The sequence below is a fragment of the Pongo pygmaeus genome, chromosome 1 (genome assembly GCF_028885625.2).
Source record: "Pongo pygmaeus isolate AG05252 chromosome 1, NHGRI_mPonPyg2-v2.0_pri, whole genome shotgun sequence".
Taxonomy (NCBI): domain Eukaryota; kingdom Metazoa; phylum Chordata; class Mammalia; order Primates; family Hominidae; genus Pongo; species Pongo pygmaeus.
The window spans coordinates 176,929,416-176,933,529 of NC_072373.2; positions in this window are offsets into that span (position 1 = coordinate 176,929,416).

Below are 4,114 nucleotides of genomic sequence, written 5' to 3' on the forward strand. Positions count from 1 at the left end.
GCCTCTCTCCCCTCTCCTATCCGCCCCCTCCCCTCTTTTCTCTCCCTCTCCCTCCCCTCTCTCCTCTTTCCCTGTCCCTCCCCCTTCTCCTCTCTCCCCATCCCCCATCCCTCTCTTCTCTTCCTCTCCCTCCCCCTCTCCTCTTTCCCTGTCCCTCCCCCTTCTCCTCTCTCCCCATCTCCCTCATCCCTCTCTTCCTGTCCCTCTCCCCCTCCTCTTTCCCTGTCCCTCCCCTGCCTCCTTGTCCCTCTCTTCTCCTCTCTCCCCTGTCCCTCTTCTCCCTCTCTCCTCTGTCCCCCTCTGTCCTCTCTGTCTTCCTTCTCTGACACCCCCATCCCTATCCACTCCTCTCTGGCTCTTCACCTCCATCCTCCTCTGTCTCGACATTTCCCCTTCCAAGCCCCTTTGTCCCTCCCACACCACCCAAACCCACCTTCTGCTTCCTCCACCCGTCTAGGGTGGAGGAAGACTCTGACCCTGCCGGGGTCTCAGGTCTTGGGTATTAGGTCCCCTCCTGCCCTGTGTGCCCAGGCCAGGTCCCCTCCATGCTGGGCACTGGGATTCACCATCACTGTTTCTGTCCTCTAGGGACTCCCCATGCTCCTGCTGGCCTTTGGGGACCCCATGAGCTATCAGGGGACCCGGACCATAAGGGCTGAGAGGGCCCACTGAGACCAGCAGCCCCACCCCACTCACTGCACAGAAGGGAAGCCCAGGCCCAAGAGACTCTGTTTCTGCCACCCCTTCCAGCCTCTCTCCATGCCCCCTAATCTAGCCGACCGGGGGTGGTCAGGGGAGTGACCCAGCAGCTTTGGGCCTCGGGAGGCCCCTCTGCTGAGAGGGGACTGCGCTGCTGAGGCCCCTGCTAGAATGTCCGTCCCAGGAGGTCAGGGCCTGAGCTGTCCTCTTCACTGCTGACTGCCCAGCCCCTGGAACAGCACACGGCACACAGCCAGCACACAGTACCTGTTTCTTATACCCATCAGTGGAGCTAGAGAGACAACGAGGAAACAAGGACCCGGCCCCACAGCCCCTCGCCCAGAGCAGGACCACAGCAAACACCCGTCAACGCGGTTGGAGGACACGGGTGTGGAGGGTCATGGGACCTGTCGGAGTTTCAGAGTAGGTGGCAGGCCAGCAGCAGGCAGCAGAGAGCCCAGGCCTCAGGGCCTCATTTGCACTCTGTCCCCCATCCCTTCAGCCCACCCGAAAAGAATGCTGGACTCCTAGCAGGCTTGTGCAGCCTGCTGATGACCTTCTGCAAGGCACGGGTTGTGACCCCACTGTACTGAGGAGAGAACTGAGGCTCACAGGGGTGACTTGCCCGAGGCTGGAGAGGGGGCAGAGCGGGGATTCCAGGCAGGTCTGTGGCACCGGCGCCTGCCTGCCCCCCTGCCGATCTGCAGCTCGAGACCAAGACTTGAGTCCTGGGGCGCCGCCTGAGGATTCTTGGCACATGCCCGTCTCACCCACCCAGAGGGGGCCATTAGGCTTTTACAAGTCCTGATTTATATACTCGCCTAGGCCAGCAGCCCTGCCAGGCATTTATAGGTTTCTAAGTGGTCGGGTCTCTGGGGGAAATGCAAACGTATGTGAAGTGGGAAGGAGCTGCCAGCCCCTCCCTGGCCCCGCCAGCGCCAATGCACGATTTAATCGTGGGCCCCAGGCCTGGGTGCAACCGGATCCTGCAGAAGGGCCATGGGAGGCTAAGGAGGAGACAGACATGCCTCCAGGCAGCCCTGTCCAGGCCACGCCATCCACCAGGCGTGTCCGTGTCCTTTCCACACAGGAGGGCAGGGAGCCCGGCTCTGGGGTTGGACTTGGGTCTGGTTGCATTAGTTTTAGGGCAGAATAAAGAACCCGGCAGCCCCATGGTTTGGAGGGGGCCGAGGGTGTGGAGACAGCAAGTAGAGATGGGGCTCCAGGGCTGTTCTCTAGAGCACTTGCGTGGATGTTTGACGTTTTCCAGAAATGAATTCAAGTAGTCCTGGTGCGGCCGGGCTGGGATTTCTCGCTTGCCTGGCAGCTGGGGCAGGCTCTGCTCTACTCTAGGATGGGGCCTCCTTGCGGGAGGGTCTGGGGCCTGAGTCCCTCTTTACTTCGTCACTGTCTCGTCACAGCAGCACCACATTGGTGGCCCTGTATCCCCAACGCCCAGCAGAGGGTCTGGTGCACAGCTGGGATTTAATAATGGCTTCTTTGCGTTAATTTGCCGGTGACAAGAGTATGTGCAGAACAAGGGCCAGGACAGGGTGAGGCCGGTTAACCTCATACCCGACAGTGCTGGGGGCACAGGAGACCCAGGGACCCCTGGCCCCAACCCCAGAGCTCTGCAGGACACCCTGGAGAGAAGGAGGTGACTGTGCTCGGAGACCCTGGGACGACTTTGGGATGAAAAGGAGCCCCCGTCCCTGGGGCAGTGCAAGCAAGGTTGGCCAAGAGACTGAAGCAGTCCTGTCATTGGGTCAAGGACCACACAACTTCTCAGGGCCACCTTCTCTACCCCTGAGGCAGGGAAGTGAGGGGTGGTTATTATCTACAGGAGGAGAAATCAAGTCCCCAAGGAGAGGCCTGGCCGTGACGGCCCCGCCAGCCCTGCAGGGAGGCCTGAGCCCCTGCCTCGCCTGCCAGCCTGGCGGCACCCTCAGGAACCAGTCATCTGAGGGCAGCCAAGTCATGGAGGAGGCAGGAACAGGAGCCCAGAGGACCTGTGGGTCCTTTGGGGTCACTTTGCCCCTCAGAGACTATTTACCTATCTGCACAATGGGCCCCGTAAAGCAGAGCACCCCCCACCGCTGCTGCGCATTAGAAACGCCCGGAGTCCCCAAGCTGCACACGCAGATCCCACCTCTGAGCAACAGAGTCAGCCTCTCTGAGGGCAGCCGGGTTGCTGTTCGAAGAGCTCCCTGGGGGCTCCAGCACCCAGGAGGGGTGAGGACGCCGCTCACCATGGCCAGCACTGCAGCACTTCATGCACATTAACTGTGAAACCACACAGCCCTGTGGGGAAGGTCCTACTTTCACCCCCATTCTATAGGGAGGCAAAGTAAATTACCCCAGATCACACCGAGCCAGGTTTTGAACTCACATCCTCGCAACTGCAAAGCCCATGCCCTTGGCCACCCTCTGAGCCCCAGAACTTTGCTGTCCCCAAACTCCTGAGGTGAGGGGCACATGCCAAGTTGAGCTGAGACCCTGGGATTGGAAGTCAGCCTGTTTACAACCTGCCTATATCACTGACTGGAGGAAAGTCGCTTCACACTCTGGGCCTCGGTTTCCCCATCTGTGGAGAAGGAGCCATCCTCTTAGCTCTCCTGGCTTCTGGGGAATAAAAAGCACTAATGGACAGGAGATGGGTTTTGCAAACCATGAAAGGCCGTGTGCAGCTGAGCTGGTATTCTCACTGGAGCCTGGCACTTCACCCTCATCTGTGGTTTCCTCTGTGTCAGTGAAACCACAGCCACTAGATGGGGAGCAACTCAAGGTGGGGCCCGGGGTGAGGAGCTGGGGCCTGAGCCCCCAGTGGAGAAGTGCGTGGGGGTCTCCAGCTAGGAAGGAAAGGGTGGGAGGTGGAGAACAGCCCCAGGGGTCAGTCACTAAGCCCCACGCAGGGCAGACTGCCAGGAACACAGGCTCCATGGGGCCCAGACACCGTCCCTCGCCAAGCAAGACACAGGCTGTGCTGCAGCCATCTCCACGGGGCCTGGGGTTTCCAGGGGGCTCTGTGCCCAGGTGTCCAGAGTGCAACACTGCTCTATTACTGGTGGGGCACACACTGCTCTATTACTGATGGGGAAACTCAGGGTCAGGGAGCTGGTGGCTCTCAAAAGATGGTGAGACCCAGGCTAGGCAAGGTGGCTCACATCTGTAATCCTAGCACTTTGGGAGGCCGAGGAGGGTGGATTGCCTGAGCTCAGGGGTTCGAGACCAGCTTGGGCAACATCTCAAAACCCCATCTACTAAAACTACAAAAAAACAATTAGCCGGGCATGGTGGCACACACCTGTAGTCCCAGCTACTCAGGAGACTGAGGCACGAGAATCGCTTGAACCTGTGAGGTGGAGGTTGCAGTGAGCTGAGATAGAGCCACTGCACTACAGCCTGGGCAACAGAA